Below are 18,019 nucleotides of genomic sequence, written 5' to 3' on the forward strand. Positions count from 1 at the left end.
TTGATACTTGCATAGAAGTTTTTCCTTCTTTCATTTCAGCTGCATTCATGCAAAAATCGGAAAGTTTTGCTGCGACAGCACACCAAAGGATTTGATGTCCCTCAGCCTGCGGTGACCTTCAGAAGCAGATGGGCTCACACCACACCTGACACAACTCTTGCGTCTGAACAATTACCCGAGCCAAAAGAAAAGTGGAGAATGCGGGCATTGATCCCGCTACCTCTCACATGCAAAGCGAGCGCTCTACCATTTGAGCTAATTCCCCATTCATGTCTGGCATTAGCTCCCAGTTTGCATCTGACTAGCCCCTTATCACTTGCCTCCTCGCTATTCCACGACCAGCAGAAATCTCCTGCTTCAGGTTGGCCTGCTCACTGAACACTTTCAATGATTTGCTCCAATCGACGTTACTGAGCAATAGCAGGCGAGCAAGGGCAGGACTGGAAGCCATGGATATGGTGAAAGACGCCGAGAAGAGCTCGAGCCTGCGCAAGGGAAGCGACTTGAGCGCAACGTCGCAGCCGCCACGAGCGAGAGGGAGCAGGCGAAAGCCCTTTCTGACTGATGGACAGATGACTTCTATTGCCTGAGGCTTTGCCTGAAAGAAAGTGCTGGCTCTTTACATGCATTGCTGCTCAAAGGCACTCCCTGCTGACACACACATGCAAGTGTTCAAGCAAAACGGCGAAGGCACTGTCCTGTGCCTCAGCTGCAACATGTTCAGCTGCAAACTGCTCGTCATATTATGAGCTCTGCCTTTAGCGAATTGCCACTTACCACGCACATACTTACTTCAAAAGAATGCGCACTGCTTCAAGACGGAGTGCAACCAACCACCTAAGGACGACTTTGCTTTGCTTTGTTTTCGACTGCACTGCTCCGCTCCCCACCTGTCAATCGAAGGGAAGCGGCAGAGGTGCCTATCTTTGGTGATTCTCTGCCGCATGCCTTTCAATGCTGCCCGTCCTGTGTACTTCCTGATGTCGCAGCTATTTTTCACAGCCTGGGCCGGCGGCGCAATGGATAACGCGTCTGACTACGGATTAGAAGATTGCAGGTTCGGCTCCTACCTGGCTCGAGCATTTTTGCAATCTTTGCATTCTGGCTTTGGATGCCACGGAAGCGAACATAGTTGGTCACATTCTCCAGTTACTCAGCTGACAAGTGTCTTCTTAGCGCAGTAGGCAGCGTGTCAGTCTCATAATCTGAAGGTCCTGAGTTTGATCCTTAGAGAAGGCGTTGATACTTGCATAGAAGTTTTTCCTTCTTTCATTTCAGCTGCATTCATGCAAAAATCGGAAAGTTTTGCTGCGACAGCACACCAAAGGATTTGATGTCCCTCAGCCTGCGGTGACCTTCAGAAGCAGATGGGCTCACACCACACCTGACACAACTCTTGCGTCTGAACAATTACCCGAGCCAAAAGAAAAGTGGAGAATGCGGGCATTGATCCCGCTACCTCTCACATGCAAAGCGAGCGCTCTACCATTTGAGCTAATTCCCCATTCACGTCTGGCATTAGCTCCCAGTTTGCATCTGACTAGCCCCTTATCACTTGCCTCCTCGCTATTCCACGACCAGCAGAAATCTCCTGCTTCAGGTTGGCCTGCTCACTGAACACTTTCAATGCTTTGCTCCAATCGACGTTACTGAGCAAATAGCAGGCGAGCAAGGGCAGGACTGGAAGCCATGGATATGGTGAAAGACGCCGAGAAGAGCTCGAGCCTGCGCAAGGGAAGCGACTTGAGCGCAACGTCGCAGCCGCCACGAGCGTGAGGGAGCAGGCGAGAGCCCTTTCTGACTGATGGACAGATGACTTCTATTGCCTGAGGCTTTGCCTGAAAGAAAGTGCTGGCTCTTTACATGCATTGCTGCTCAAAGGCACTCCCTGCTGACACACACATGCAAGTGTTCAAGCAAAACGGCGAAGGCACTGTCCTGTGCCTCAGCTGCAACATGTTCAGCTGAAAACTGCTCGTCATATTATGAGCTCTGCCTTTAGCGAATTGCCACTTACCACGCACATACTTACTTCAAAAGAATGCGCACTGCTTCAAGACGGAGTGCAACCAACCACCTAAGGACGACTTTGCTTTGCTTTGTTTTCGACTGCACTGCTCCGCTCCCCACCTGTCAATCGAAGGGAAGCGGCAGAGGTGCCTATCTTTGGTGATTCTCTGCCGCATGCCTTTCAATGCTGCCCGTCCTGTGTACTTCCTGATGTCGCAGCTATTTTTCACAGCCTGGGCCGGCGGCGCAATGGATACCGCGTCTGACTACGGATTAGAAGATTGCAGGTTCGGCTCCTACCTGGCTCGAGCATTTTTGCAATCTTTGCATTCTGGCTTTGGATGCCACGGAAGCGAACATAGTTGGTCACATTCTCCAGTTACTCAGCTGACAAGTGTCTTCTTAGTGCAGTAGGCAGCGTGTCAGTCTCATAATCTGAAGGTCCTGAGTTTGATCCTTAGAGAAGGCGTTGATACTTGCATAGAAGTTTTTCCTTCTTTCATTTCAGCTGCATTCATGCAAAAATCGGAAAGTTTTGCTGCGACAGCACACCAAAGGATTTGATGTCCCTCAGCCTGCGGTGACCTTCAGAAGCAGATGGGCTCACACCACACCTGACACAACTCTTGCGTCTGAACAATTACCCGAGCCAAAAGAAAAGTGGAGAATGCGGGCATTGATCCCGCTACCTCTCACATGCAAAGCGAGCGCTCTACCATTTGAGCTAATTCCCCATTCATGTCTGGCATTAGCTCCCAGTTTGCATCTGACTAGCCCCTTATCACTTGCCTCCTCGCTATTCCACGACCAGCAGAAATCTCCTGCTTCAGGTTGGCCTGCTCACTGAACACTTTCAATGCTTTGCTCCAATCGACGTTACTGAGCAATAGCAGGCGAGCAAGGGCAGGACTGGAAGCCATGGATATGGTGAAAGACGCCGAGAAGAGCTCGAGCCTGCGCAAGGGAAGCGACTTGAGCGCAACGTCGCAGCCGCCACGAGCGAGAGGGAGCAGGCGAGAGCCCTTTCTGACTGATGGACAGATGACTTCTATTGCCTGAGGCTTTGCCTGAAAGAAAGTGCTGGCTCTTTACATGCATTGCTGCTCAAAGGCACTCCCTGCTGACACACACATGCAAGTGTTCAAGCAAAACGGCGAAGGCACTGTCCTGTGCCTCAGCTGCAACATGTTCAGCTGCAAACTGCTCGTCATATTATGAGCTCTGCCTTTAGCGAATTGCCACTTACCACGCACATACTTACTTCAAAAGAATGCGCACTGCTTCAAGACGGAGTGCAACCAACCACCTAAGGACGACTTTGCTTTGCTTTGTTTTCGACTGCACTGCTCCGCTCCCCACCTGTCAATCGAAGGGAAGCGGCAGAGGTGCCTATCTTTGGTGATTCTCTGCCGCATGCCTTTCAATGCTGCCCGTCCTGTGTACTTCCTGATGTCGCAGCTATTTTTCACAGCCTGGGCCGGCGGCGCAATGGATAACGCGTCTGACTACGGATTAGAAGATTGCAGGTTCGGCTCCTACCTGGCTCGAGCATTTTTGCAATCTTTGCATTCTGGCTTTGGATGCCACGGAAGCGAACATAGTTGGTCACATTCTCCAGTTACTCAGCTGACAAGTGTCTTCTTAGCGCAGTAGGCAGCGTGTCAGTCTCATAATCTGAAGGTCCTGAGTTTGATCCTTAGAGAAGGCGTTGATACTTGCATAGAAGTTTTTCCTTCTTTCATTTCAGCTGCATTCATGCAAAAATCGGAAAGTTTTGCTGCGACAGCACACCAAAGGATTTGATGTCCCTCAGCCTGCGGTGACCTTCAGAAGCAGATGGGCTCACACCACACCTGACACAACTCTTGCGTCTGAACAATTACCCGAGCCAAAAGAAAAGTGGAGAATGCGGGCATTGATCCCGCTACCTCTCACATGCAAAGCGAGCGCTCTACCATTTGAGCTAATTCCCCATTCACGTCTGGCATTAGCTCCCAGTTTGCATCTGACTAGCCCCTTATCACTTGCCTCCTCGCTATTCCACGACCAGCAGAAATCTCCTGCTTCAGGTTGGCCTGCTCACTGAACACTTTCAATGCTTTGCTCCAATCGACGTTACTGAGCAAATAGCAGGCGAGCAAGGGCAGGACTGGAAGCCATGGATATGGTGAAAGACGCCGAGAAGAGCTCGAGCCTGCGCAAGGGAAGCGACTTGAGCGCAACGTCGCAGCCGCCACGAGCGAGAGGGAGCAGGCGAGAGCCCTTTCTGACTGATGGACAGATGACTTCTATTGCCTGAGGCTTTGCCTGAAAGAAAGTGCTGGCTCTTTACATGCATTGCTGCTCAAAGGCACTCCCTGCTGACACACACATGCAAGTGTTCAAGCAAAACGGCGAAGGCACTGTCCTGTGCCTCAGCTGCAACATGTTCAGCTGCAAACTGCTCGTCATATTATGAGCTCTGCCTTTAGCGAATTGCCACTTACCACGCACATACTTACTTCAAAAGAATGCGCACTGCTTCAAGACGGAGTGCAACCAACCACCTAAGGACGACTTTGCTTTGCTTTGTTTTCGACTGCACTGCTCCGCTCCCCACCTGTCAATCGAAGGGAAGCGGCAGAGGTGCCTATCTTTGGTGATTCTCTGCCGCATGCCTTTCAATGCTGCCCGTCCTGTGTACTTCCTGATGTCGCAGCTATTTTTCACAGCCTGGGCCGGCGGCGCAATGGATACCGCGTCTGACTACGGATTAGAAGATTGCAGGTTCGGCTCCTACCTGGCTCGAGCATTTTTGCAATCTTTGCATTCTGGCTTTGGATGCCACGGAAGCGAACATAGTTGGTCACATTCTCCAGTTACTCAGCTGACAAGTGTCTTCTTAGTGCAGTAGGCAGCGTGTCAGTCTCATAATCTGAAGGTCCTGAGTTCGATCCTTAGAGAAGGCGTTGATACTTGCATAGAAGTTTTTCCTTCTTTCATTTCAGCTGCATTCATGCAAAAATCGGAAAGTTTTGCTGCGACAGCACACCAAAGGATTTGATGTCCCTCAGCCTGCGGTGACCTTCAGAAGCAGATGGGCTCACACCACACCTGACACAACTCTTGCGTCTGAACAATTACCCGAGCCAAAAGAAAAGTGGAGAATGCGGGCATTGATCCCGCTACCTCTCACATGCAAAGCGAGCGCTCTACCATTTGAGCTAATTCCCCATTCATGTCTGGCATTAGCTCCCAGTTTGCATCTGACTAGCCCCTTATCACTTGCCTCCTCGCTATTCCACGACCAGCAGAAATCTCCTGCTTCAGGTTGGCCTGCTCACTGAACACTTTCAATGCTTTGCTCCAATCGACGTTACTGAGCAATAGCAGGCGAGCAAGGGCAGGACTGGAAGCCATGGATATGGTGAAAGATGCCGAGAAGAGCTCGAGCCTGCGCAAGGGAAGCGACTTGAGCGCAACGTCGCAGCCGCCACGAGCGAGAGGGAGCAGGCGAGAGCCCTTTCTGACTGATGGACAGATGACTTCTATTGCCTGAGGCTTTGCCTGAAAGAAAGTGCTGGCTCTTTACATGCATTGCTGCTCAAAGGCACTCCCTGCTGACACACACATGCAAGTGTTCAAGCAAAACGGCGAAGGCACTGTCCTGTGCCTCAGCTGCAACATGTTCAGCTGCAAACTGCTCGTCATATTATGAGCTCTGCCTTTAGCGAATTGCCACTTACCACGCACATACTTACTTCAAAAGAATGCGCACTGCTTCAAGACGGAGTGCAACCAACCACCTAAGGACGACTTTGCTTTGCTTTGTTTTCGACTGCACTGCTCCGCTCCCCACCTGTCAATCGAAGGGAAGCGGCAGAGGTGCCTATCTTTGGTGATTCTCTGCCGCATGCCTTTCAATGCTGCCCGTCCTGTGTACTTCCTGATGTCGCAGCTATTTTTCACAGCCTGGGCCGGCGGCGCAATGGATAACGCGTCTGACTACGGATTAGAAGATTGCAGGTTCGGCTCCTACCTGGCTCGAGCATTTTTGCAATCTTTGCATTCTGGCTTTGGATGCCACGGAAGCGAACATAGTTGGTCACATTCTCCAGTTACTCAGCTGACAAGTGTCTTCTTAGCGCAGTAGGCAGCGTGTCAGTCTCATAATCTGAAGGTCCTGAGTTTGATCCTTAGAGAAGGCGTTGATACTTGCATAGAAGTTTTTCCTTCTTTCATTTCAGCTGCATTCATGCAAAAATCGGAAAGTTTTGCTGCGACAGCACACCAAAGGATTTGATGTCCCTCAGCCTGCGGTGACCTTCAGAAGCAGATGGGCTCACACCACACCTGACACAACTCTTGCGTCTGAACAATTACCCGAGCCAAAAGAAAAGTGGAGAATGCGGGCATTGATCCCGCTACCTCTCACATGCAAAGCGAGCGCTCTACCATTTGAGCTAATTCCCCATTCACGTCTGGCATTAGCTCCCAGTTTGCATCTGACTAGCCCCTTATCACTTGCCTCCTCGCTATTCCACGACCAGCAGAAATCTCCTGCTTCAGGTTGGCCTGCTCACTGAACACTTTCAATGCTTTGCTCCAATCGACGTTACTGAGCAAATAGCAGGCGAGCAAGGGCAGGACTGGAAGCCATGGATATGGTGAAAGACGCCGAGAAGAGCTCGAGCCTGCGCAAGGGAAGCGACTTGAGCGCAACGTCGCAGCCGCCACGAGCGTGAGGGAGCAGGCGAGAGCCCTTTCTGACTGATGGACAGATGACTTCTATTGCCTGAGGCTTTGCCTGAAAGAAAGTGCTGGCTCTTTACATGCATTGCTGCTCAAAGGCACTCCCTGCTGACACACACATGCAAGTGTTCAAGCAAAACGGCGAAGGCACTGTCCTGTGCCTCAGCTGCAACATGTTCAGCTGAAAACTGCTCGTCATATTATGAGCTCTGCCTTTAGCGAATTGCCACTTACCACGCACATACTTACTTCAAAAGAATGCGCACTGCTTCAAGACGGAGTGCAACCAACCACCTAAGGACGACTTTGCTTTGCTTTGTTTTCGACTGCACTGCTCCGCTCCCCACCTGTCAATCGAAGGGAAGCGGCAGAGGTGCCTATCTTTGGTGATTCTCTGCCGCGTGCCTTTCAATGCTGCCCGTCCTGTGTACTTCCTGATGTCGCAGCTATTTTTCACAGCCTGGGCCGGCGGTGCAATGGATAACGCGTCTGACTACGGATTAGAAGATTGCAGGTTCGGCTCCTACCTGGCTCGAGCATTTTTGCAATCTTTGCATTCTGGCTTTGGATGCCACGGAAGCGAACATAGTTGGTCACATTCTCCAGTTACTAAGCTGGCAAGTGTCTTCTTAGCGCAGTAGGCAGCGTGTCAGTCTCAGAATCTGAAGGTCCTGAGCTCGATCCTTAGAGAAGGCATTGATACTTGCATAGAAGTTTTTCCTTCTTTCATTTCAGCTGCATTCATGCAAAAATCGGAAAGTTTTGCTGCGACAGCACACCAAAGGATTTGATGTCCCTCAGCCTGCGGTGACCTTCAGAAGCAGATGGGCTCACACCACACCTGACACAACTCTTGCGTCTGAACAATTACCCGAGCCAAAAGAAAAGTGGAGAATGCGGGCATTGATCCCGCTACCTCTCACATGCAAAGCGAGCGCTCTACCATTTGAGCTAATTCCCCATTCACGTCTGGCATTAGCTCCCAGTTTGCATCTGACTAGCCCCTTATCACTTGCCTCCTCGCTATTCCACGACCAGCAGAAATCTCCTGCTTCAGGTTGGCCTGCTCACTGAACACTTTCAATGCTTTGCTCCAATCGACGTTACTGAGCAAATAGCAGGCGAGCAAGGGCAGGACTGGAAGCCATGGATATGGTGAAAGACGCCGAGAAGAGCTCGAGCCTGCGCAAGGGAAGCGACTTGAGCGCAACGTCGCAGCCGCCACGAGCGTGAGGGAGCAGGCGAGAGCCCTTTCTGACTGATGGACAGATGACTTCTATTGCCTGAGGCTTTGCCTGAAAGAAAGTGCTGGCTCTTTACATGCATTGCTGCTCAAAGGCACTCCCTGCTGACACACACATGCAAGTGTTCAAGCAAAACGGCGAAGGCACTGTCCTGTGCCTCAGCTGCAACATGTTCAGCTGCAAACTGCTCGTCATATTATGAGCTCTGCCTTTAGCGAATTGCCACTTACCACGCACATACTTACTTCAAAAGAATGCGCACTGCTTCAAGACGGAGTGCAACCAACCACCTAAGGACGACTTTGCTTTGCTTTGTTTTCGACTGCACTGCTCCGCTCCCCACCTGTCAATCGAAGGGAAGCGGCAGAGGTGCCTATCTTTGGTGATTCTCTGCCGCATGCCTTTCAATGCTGCCCGTCCTGTGTACTTCCTGATGTCGCAGCTATTTTTCACAGCCTGGGCCGGCGGCGCAATGGATAACGCGTCTGACTACGGATTAGAAGATTGCAGGTTCGGCTCCTACCTGGCTCGAGCATTTTTGCAATCTTTGCATTCTGGCTTTGGATGCCACGGAAGCGAACATAGTTGGTCACATTCTCCAGTTACTAAGCTGGCAAGTGTCTTCTTAGCGCAGTAGGCAGCGTGTCAGTCTCAGAATCTGAAGGTCCTGAGCTCGATCCTTAGAGAAGGCATTGATACTTGCATAGAAGTTTTTCCTTCTTTCATTTCAGCTGCATTCATGCAAAAATCGGAAAGTTTTGCTGCGACAGCACACCAAAGGATTTGATGTCCCTCAGCCTGCGGTGACCTTCAGAAGCAGATGGGCTCACACCACACCTGACACAACTCTTGCGTCTGAACAATTACCCGAGCCAAAAGAAAAGTGGAGAATGCGGGCATTGATCCCGCTACCTCTCACATGCAAAGCGAGCGCTCTACCATTTGAGCTAATTCCCCATTCACGTCTGGCATTAGCTCCCAGTTTGCATCTGACTAGCCCCTTATCACTTGCCTCCTCGCTATTCCACGACCAGCAGAAATCTCCTGCTTCAGGTTGGCCTGCTCACTGAACACTTTCAATGCTTTGCTCCAATCGACGTTACTGAGCAAATAGCAGGCGAGCAAGGGCAGGACTGGAAGCCATGGATATGGTGAAAGACGCCGAGAAGAGCTCGAGCCTGCGCAAGGGAAGCGACTTGAGCGCAACGTCGCAGCCGCCACGAGCGTGAGGGAGCAGGCGAGAGCCCTTTCTGACTGATGGACAGATGACTTCTATTGCCTGAGGCTTTGCCTGAAAGAAAGTGCTGGCTCTTTACATGCATTGCTGCTCAAAGGCACTCCCTGCTGACACACACATGCAAGTGTTCAAGCAAAACGGCGAAGGCACTGTCCTGTGCCTCAGCTGCAACATGTTCAGCTGAAAACTGCTCGTCATATTATGAGCTCTGCCTTTAGCGAATTGCCACTTACCACGCACATACTTACTTCAAAAGAATGCGCACTGCTTCAAGACGGAGTGCAACCAACCACCTAAGGACGACTTTGCTTTGCTTTGTTTTCGACTGCACTGCTCCGCTCCCCACCTGTCAATCGAAGGGAAGCGGCAGAGGTGCCTATCTTTGGTGATTCTCTGCCGCGTGCCTTTCAATGCTGCCCGTCCTGTGTACTTCCTGATGTCGCAGCTATTTTTCACAGCCTGGGCCGGCGGTGCAATGGATAACGCGTCTGACTACGGATTAGAAGATTGCAGGTTCGGCTCCTACCTGGCTCGAGCATTTTTGCAATCTTTGCATTCTGGCTTTGGATGCCACGGAAGCGAACATAGTTGGTCACATTCTCCAGTTACTCAGCTGACAAGTGTCTTCTTAGTGCAGTAGGCAGCGTGTCAGTCTCATAATCTGAAGGTCCTGAGTTCGATCCTTAGAGAAGGCGTTGATACTTGCATAGAAGTTTTTCCTTCTTTCATTTCAGCTGCATTCATGCAAAAATCGGAAAGTTTTGCTGCGACAGCACACCAAAGGATTTGATGTCCCTCAGCCTGCGGTGACCTTCAGAAGCAGATGGGCTCACACCACACCTGACACAACTCTTGCGTCTGAACAATTACCCGAGCCAAAAGAAAAGTGGAGAATGCGGGCATTGATCCCGCTACCTCTCACATGCAAAGCGAGCGCTCTACCATTTGAGCTAATTCCCCATTCATGTCTGGCATTAGCTCCCAGTTTGCATCTGACTAGCCCCTTATCACTTGCCTCCTCGCTATTCCACGACCAGCAGAAATCTCCTGCTTCAGGTTGGCCTGCTCACTGAACACTTTCAATGCTTTGCTCCAATCGACGTTACTGAGCAATAGCAGGCGAGCAAGGGCAGGACTGGAAGCCATGGATATGGTGAAAGACGCCGAGAAGAGCTCGAGCCTGCGCAAGGGAAGCGACTTGAGCGCAACGTCGCAGCCGCCACGAGCGAGAGGGAGCAGGCGAGAGCCCTTTCTGACTGATGGACAGATGACTTCTATTGCCTGAGGCTTTGCCTGAAAGAAAGTGCTGGCTCTTTACATGCATTGCTGCTCAAAGGCACTCCCTGCTGACACACACATGCAAGTGTTCAAGCAAAACGGCGAAGGCACTGTCCTGTGCCTCAGCTGCAACATGTTCAGCTGCAAACTGCTCGTCATATTATGAGCTCTGCCTTTAGCGAATTGCCACTTACCACGCACATACTTACTTCAAAAGAATGCGCACTGCTTCAAGACGGAGTGCAACCAACCACCTAAGGACGACTTTGCTTTGCTTTGTTTTCGACTGCACTGCTCCGCTCCCCACCTGTCAATCGAAGGGAAGCGGCAGAGGTGCCTATCTTTGGTGATTCTCTGCCGCATGCCTTTCAATGCTGCCCGTCCTGTGTACTTCCTGATGTCGCAGCTATTTTTCACAGCCTGGGCCGGCGGCGCAATGGATAACGCGTCTGACTACGGATTAGAAGATTGCAGGTTCGGCTCCTACCTGGCTCGAGCATTTTTGCAATCTTTGCATTCTGGCTTTGGATGCCACGGAAGCGAACATAGTTGGTCACATTCTCCAGTTACTCAGCTGACAAGTGTCTTCTTAGCGCAGTAGGCAGCGTGTCAGTCTCATAATCTGAAGGTCCTGAGTTTGATCCTTAGAGAAGGCGTTGATACTTGCATAGAAGTTTTTCCTTCTTTCATTTCAGCTGCATTCATGCAAAAATCGGAAAGTTTTGCTGCGACAGCACACCAAAGGATTTGATGTCCCTCAGCCTGCGGTGACCTTCAGAAGCAGATGGGCTCACACCACACCTGACACAACTCTTGCGTCTGAACAATTACCCGAGCCAAAAGAAAAGTGGAGAATGCGGGCATTGATCCCGCTACCTCTCACATGCAAAGCGAGCGCTCTACCATTTGAGCTAATTCCCCATTCACGTCTGGCATTAGCTCCCAGTTTGCATCTGACTAGCCCCTTATCACTTGCCTCCTCGCTATTCCACGACCAGCAGAAATCTCCTGCTTCAGGTTGGCCTGCTCACTGAACACTTTCAATGCTTTGCTCCAATCGACGTTACTGAGCAAATAGCAGGCGAGCAAGGGCAGGACTGGAAGCCATGGATATGGTGAAAGACGCCGAGAAGAGCTCGAGCCTGCGCAAGGGAAGCGACTTGAGCGCAACGTCGCAGCCGCCACGAGCGTGAGGGAGCAGGCGAGAGCCCTTTCTGACTGATGGACAGATGACTTCTATTGCCTGAGGCTTTGCCTGAAAGAAAGTGCTGGCTCTTTACATGCATTGCTGCTCAAAGGCACTCCCTGCTGACACACACATGCAAGTGTTCAAGCAAAACGGCGAAGGCACTGTCCTGTGCCTCAGCTGCAACATGTTCAGCTGAAAACTGCTCGTCATATTATGAGCTCTGCCTTTAGCGAATTGCCACTTACCACGCACATACTTACTTCAAAAGAATGCGCACTGCTTCAAGACGGAGTGCAACCAACCACCTAAGGACGACTTTGCTTTGCTTTGTTTTCGACTGCACTGCTCCGCTCCCCACCTGTCAATCGAAGGGAAGCGGCAGAGGTGCCTATCTTTGGTGATTCTCTGCCGCGTGCCTTTCAATGCTGCCCGTCCTGTGTACTTCCTGATGTCGCAGCTATTTTTCACAGCCTGGGCCGGCGGTGCAATGGATAACGCGTCTGACTACGGATTAGAAGATTGCAGGTTCGGCTCCTACCTGGCTCGAGCATTTTTGCAATCTTTGCATTCTGGCTTTGGATGCCACGGAAGCGAACATAGTTGGTCACATTCTCCAGTTACTAAGCTGGCAAGTGTCTTCTTAGCGCAGTAGGCAGCGTGTCAGTCTCAGAATCTGAAGGTCCTGAGCTCGATCCTTAGAGAAGGCATTGATACTTGCATAGAAGTTTTTCCTTCTTTCATTTCAGCTGCATTCATGCAAAAATCGGAAAGTTTTGCTGCGACAGCACACCAAAGGATTTGATGTCCCTCAGCCTGCGGTGACCTTCAGAAGCAGATGGGCTCACACCACACCTGACACAACTCTTGCGTCTGAACAATTACCCGAGCCAAAAGAAAAGTGGAGAATGCGGGCATTGATCCCGCTACCTCTCACATGCAAAGCGAGCGCTCTACCATTTGAGCTAATTCCCCATTCATGTCTGGCATTAGCTCCCAGTTTGCATCTGACTAGCCCCTTATCACTTGCCTCCTCGCTATTCCACGACCAGCAGAAATCTCCTGCTTCAGGTTGGCCTGCTCACTGAACACTTTCAATGCTTTGCTCCAATCGACGTTACTGAGCAATAGCAGGCGAGCAAGGGCAGGACTGGAAGCCATGGATATGGTGAAAGACGCCGAGAAGAGCTCGAGCCTGCGCAAGGGAAGCGACTTGAGCGCAACGTCGCAGCCGCCACGAGCGAGAGGGAGCAGGCGAGAGCCCTTTCTGACTGATGGACAGATGACTTCTATTGCCTGAGGCTTTGCCTGAAAGAAAGTGCTGGCTCTTTACATGCATTGCTGCTCAAAGGCACTCCCTGCTGACACACACATGCAAGTGTTCAAGCAAAACGGCGAAGGCACTGTCCTGTGCCTCAGCTGCAACATGTTCAGCTGCAAACTGCTCGTCATATTATGAGCTCTGCCTTTAGCGAATTGCCACTTACCACGCACATACTTACTTCAAAAGAATGCGCACTGCTTCAAGACGGAGTGCAACCAACCACCTAAGGACGACTTTGCTTTGCTTTGTTTTCGACTGCACTGCTCCGCTCCCCACCTGTCAATCGAAGGGAAGCGGCAGAGGTGCCTATCTTTGGTGATTCTCTGCCGCATGCCTTTCAATGCTGCCCGTCCTGTGTACTTCCTGATGTCGCAGCTATTTTTCACAGCCTGGGCCGGCGGCGCAATGGATAACGCGTCTGACTACGGATTAGAAGATTGCAGGTTCGGCTCCTACCTGGCTCGAGCATTTTTGCAATCTTTGCATTCTGGCTTTGGATGCCACGGAAGCGAACATAGTTGGTCACATTCTCCAGTTACTCAGCTGACAAGTGTCTTCTTAGCGCAGTAGGCAGCGTGTCAGTCTCATAATCTGAAGGTCCTGAGTTTGATCCTTAGAGAAGGCGTTGATACTTGCATAGAAGTTTTTCCTTCTTTCATTTCAGCTGCATTCATGCAAAAATCGGAAAGTTTTGCTGCGACAGCACACCAAAGGATTTGATGTCCCTCAGCCTGCGGTGACCTTCAGAAGCAGATGGGCTCACACCACACCTGACACAACTCTTGCGTCTGAACAATTACCCGAGCCAAAAGAAAAGTGGAGAATGCGGGCATTGATCCCGCTACCTCTCACATGCAAAGCGAGCGCTCTACCATTTGAGCTAATTCCCCATTCACGTCTGGCATTAGCTCCCAGTTTGCATCTGACTAGCCCCTTATCACTTGCCTCCTCGCTATTCCACGACCAGCAGAAATCTCCTGCTTCAGGTTGGCCTGCTCACTGAACACTTTCAATGCTTTGCTCCAATCGACGTTACTGAGCAAATAGCAGGCGAGCAAGGGCAGGACTGGAAGCCATGGATATGGTGAAAGACGCCGAGAAGAGCTCGAGCCTGCGCAAGGGAAGCGACTTGAGTGCAACGTCGCAGCCGCCACGAGCGTGAGGGAGCAGGCGAGAGCCCTTTCTGACTGATGGACAGATGACTTCTATTGCCTGAGGCTTTGCCTGAAAGAAAGTGCTGGCTCTTTACATGCATTGCTGCTCAAAGGCACTCCCTGCTGACACACACATGCAAGTGTTCAAGCAAAACGGCGAAGGCACTGTCCTGTGCCTCAGCTGCAACATGTTCAGCTGAAAACTGCTCGTCATATTATGAGCTCTGCCTTTAGCGAATTGCCACTTACCACGCACATACTTACTTCAAAAGAATGCGCACTGCTTCAAGACGGAGTGCAACCAACCACCTAAGGACGACTTTGCTTTGCTTTGTTTTCGACTGCACTGCTCCGCTCCCCACCTGTCAATCGAAGGGAAGCGGCAGAGGTGCCTATCTTTGGTGATTCTCTGCCGCGTGCCTTTCAATGCTGCCCGTCCTGTGTACTTCCTGATGTCGCAGCTATTTTTCACAGCCTGGGCCGGCGGTGCAATGGATAACGCGTCTGACTACGGATTAGAAGATTGCAGGTTCGGCTCCTACCTGGCTCGAGCATTTTTGCAATCTTTGCATTCTGGCTTTGGATGCCACGGAAGCGAACATAGTTGGTCACATTCTCCAGTTACTAAGCTGGCAAGTGTCTTCTTAGCGCAGTAGGCAGCGTGTCAGTCTCATAATCTGAAGGTCCTGAGTTCGATCCTTAGAGAAGGCATTGATACTTGCATAGAAGTTTTTCCTTCTTTCATTTCAGCTGCATTCATGCAAAAATCGGAAACTTTTGCTGCGACAGCACACCAAAGGATTTGATGTCCCTCAGCCTGCGGTGACCTTCAGAAGCAGATGGGCTCACACCACACCTGACACAACTCTTGCGTCTGAACAATTACCCGAGCCAAAAGAAAAGTGGAGAATGCGGGCATTGATCCCGCTACCTCTCACATGCAAAGCGAGCGCTCTACCATTTGAGCTAATTCCCCATTCATGTCTGGCATTAGCTCCCAGTTTGCATCTGACTAGCCCCTTATCACTTGCCTCCTCGCTATTCCACGACCAGCAGAAATCTCCTGCTTCAGGTTGGCCTGCTCACTGAACACTTTCAATGCTTTGCTCCAATCGACGTTACTGAGCAATAGCAGGCGAGCAAGGGCAGGACTGGAAGCCATGGATATGGTGAAAGACGCCGAGAAGAGCTCGAGCCTGCGCAAGGGAAGCGACTTGAGCGCAACGTCGCAGCCGCCACGAGCGAGAGGGAGCAGGCGAGAGCCCTTTCTGACTGATGGACAGATGACTTCTATTGCCTGAGGCTTTGCCTGAAAGAAAGTGCTGGCTCTTTACATGCATTGCTGCTCAAAGGCACTCCCTGCTGACACACACATGCAAGTGTTCAAGCAAAACGGCGAAGGCACTGTCCTGTGCCTCAGCTGCAACATGTTCAGCTGCAAACTGCTCATCATATTATGAGCTCTGCCTTTAGCGAATTGCCACTTACCACGCACATACTTACTTCAAAAGAATGCGCACTGCTTCAAGACGGAGTGCAACCAACCACCTAAGGACGACTTTGCTTTGCTTTGTTTTCGACTGCACTGCTCCGCTCCCCACCTGTCAATCGAAGGGAAGCGGCAGAGGTGCCTATCTTTGGTGATTCTCTGCCGCATGCCTTTCAATGCTGCCCGTCCTGTGTACTTCCTGATGTCGCAGCTATTTTTCACAGCCTGGGCCGGCGGCGCAATGGATAACGCGTCTGACTACGGATTAGAAGATTGCAGGTTCGGCTCCTACCTGGCTCGAGCATTTTTGCAATCTTTGCATTCTGGCTTTGGATGCCACGGAAGCGAACATAGTTGGTCACATTCTCCAGTTACTAAGCTGGCAAGTGTCTTCTTAGCGCAGTAGGCAGCGTGTCAGTCTCAGAATCTGAAGGTCCTGAGCTCGATCCTTAGAGAAGGCATTGATACTTGCATAGAAGTTTTTCCTTCTTTCATTTCAGCTGCATTCATGCAAAAATCGGAAAGTTTTGCTGCGACAGCACACCAAAGGATTTGATGTCCCTCAGCCTGCGGTGACCTTCAGAAGCAGATGGGCTCACACCACACCTGACACAACTCTTGCGTCTGAACAATTACCCGAGCCAAAAGAAAAGTGGAGAATGCGGGCATTGATCCCGCTACCTCTCACATGCAAAGCGAGCGCTCTACCATTTGAGCTAATTCCCCATTCATGTCTGGCATTAGCTCCCAGTTTGCATCTGACTAGCCCCTTATCACTTGCCTCCTCGCTATTCCACGACCAGCAGAAATCTCCTGCTTCAGGTTGGCCTGCTCACTGAACACTTTCAATGCTTTGCTCCAATCGACGTTACTGAGCAATAGCAGGCGAGCAAGGGCAGGACTGGAAGCCATGGATATGGTGAAAGACGCCGAGAAGAGCTCGAGCCTGCGCAAGGGAAGCGACTTGAGCGCAACGTCGCAGCCGCCACGAGCGTGAGGGAGCAGGCGAAAGCCCTTTCTGACTGATGGACAGATGACTTCTATTGCCTGAGGCTTTGCCTGAAAGAAAGTGCTGGCTCTTTACATGCATTGCTGCTCAAAGGCACTCCCTGCTGACACACACATGCAAGTGTTCAAGCAAAACGGCGAAGGCACTGTCCTGTGCCTCAGCTGCAACATGTTCAGCTGCAAACTGCTCGTCATATTATGAGCTCTGCCTTTAGCGAATTGCCACTTACCACGCACATACTTACTTCAAAAGAATGCGCACTGCTTCAAGACGGAGTGCAACCAACCACCTAAGGACGACTTTGCTTTGCTTTGTTTTCGACTGCACTGCTCCGCTCCCCACCTGTCAATCGAAGGGAAGCGGCAGAGGTGCCTATCTTTGGTGATTCTCTGCCGCATGCCTTTCAATGCTGCCCGTCTTGTGTACTTCCTGATGTCGCAGCTATTTTTCACAGCCTGGGCCGGCGGCGCAATGGATACCGCGTCTGACTACGGATTAGAAGATTGCAGGTTCGGCTCCTACCTGGCTCGAGCATTTTTGCAATCTTTGCATTCTGGCTTTGGATGCCACGGAAGCGAACATAGTTGGTCACATTCTCCAGTTACTCAGCTGACAAGTGTCTTCTTAGTGCAGTAGGCAGCGTGTCAGTCTCATAATCTGAAGGTCCTGAGTTCGATCCTTAGAGAAGGCGTTGATACTTGCATAGAAGTTTTTCCTTCTTTCATTTCAGCTGCATTCATGCAAAAATCGGAAAGTTTTGCTGCGACAGCACACCAAAGGATTTGATGTCCCTCAGCCTGCGGTGACCTTCAGAAGCAGATGGGCTCACACCACACCTGACACAACTCTTGCGTCTGAACAATTACCCGAGCCAAAAGAAAAGTGGAGAATGCGGGCATTGATCCCGCTACCTCTCACATGCAAAGCGAGCGCTCTACCATTTGAGCTAATTCCCCATTCACGTCTGGCATTAGCTCCCAGTTTGCATCTGACTAGCCCCTTATCACTTGCCTCCTCGCTATTCCACGACCAGCAGAAATCTCCTGCTTCAGGTTGGCCTGCTCACTGAACACTTTCAATGCTTTGCTCCAATCGACGTTACTGAGCAATAGCAGGCGAGCAAGGGCAGGACTGGAAGCCATGGATATGGTGAAAGACGCCGAGAAGAGCTCGAGCCTGCGCAAGGGAAGCGACTTGAGCGCAACGTCGCAGCCGCCACGAGCGAGAGGGAGCAGGCGAGAGCCCTTTCTGACTGATGGACAGATGACTTCTATTGCCTGAGGCTTTGCCTGAAAGAAAGTGCTGGCTCTTTACATGCATTGCTGCTCAAAGGCACTCCCTGCTGACACACACATGC

The 18,019-nt window shown here is 51.0% G+C and overlaps 1 non-coding gene across 1 annotated transcript; it reads left to right on the top strand.

Moving 5' to 3' along the window:
- The first annotated feature begins 14,802 nt into the window (after window positions 1-14,802).
- Window positions 14,803-14,875, top strand: trnam-cau (transfer RNA methionine (anticodon CAU)). The gene has a single exon. It is a non-coding gene; the product is annotated as a tRNA-Met (tRNA).
- Window positions 14,876-18,019: the final 3,144 nt, after the last annotated feature.

This window comes from Pristiophorus japonicus, chromosome 1 (assembly GCF_044704955.1).
Source record: "Pristiophorus japonicus isolate sPriJap1 chromosome 1, sPriJap1.hap1, whole genome shotgun sequence".
Taxonomy (NCBI): Eukaryota; Metazoa; Chordata; class Chondrichthyes; family Pristiophoridae; genus Pristiophorus; species Pristiophorus japonicus.